Genomic DNA, 721 nt, shown 5'->3' on the forward strand with positions numbered 1-721 from the left:
ATAGCGTCACTAGGCCTGGCCAGTGATCAGGTTCCTGCCTCCCCGCCTCCTCCTTCCCTCGCTCCCTCAGTGCCCTGCCGCCACTGCTTGTCGCCCGCCATGTTCTGTGGCACTCCCTGGTGGTCAGCACACATCATAGCAAGCGATCGAACTACTGGTCGAACTCCCGAGGGGACACTTTGCATATTAGCCTTTTATATAGAGAGATACATGTTGTATCCTGAGTGGAGAAATGAGGAAGATAGAAAAGAAGCCCATTTAATAGAAACAGAGCATATGAACTGGGGAGAAAAACAACAAAAAAACCCCTGATGATATCTAGAATTAGCAAGGGCACAGGAAATGGGAATTCTCAAACAGTAAGTAAACAATTTATGGTATCAGGTGAAGTTTAAATTCCTCAAGTCTTATTGCCCAATATTTCCACTTCTAAACCTATACATTAAAGAGACTCATGTGCATGAGGAAACATACACAAATATTCACTGCACTGTCTTATTTAAAAGCAAATGGAAAAGACCAAATGTCTATCAATAGAGAAACTGATTTAAAAAAAAGGCCTGCCCTAACCGGTTTGGCTCAGTGGATAGAGCGTTGGCCTGGGGACTGAAGAGTCTCAGGTTGATTCCGGCCAAGGGAATGTACCTTGGTTGCAGGCACATCCCCAGTAGGGGGTGTGCAGGAAGCAGCCGGTCGATGTTTCTCTCTCATCGATGTTTCT

This window comes from Myotis davidii, unplaced genomic scaffold (assembly GCF_000327345.1).
Source record: "Myotis davidii unplaced genomic scaffold, ASM32734v1 scaffold2042, whole genome shotgun sequence".
Classification (NCBI taxonomy): Eukaryota; Metazoa; Chordata; class Mammalia; order Chiroptera; family Vespertilionidae; genus Myotis; species Myotis davidii.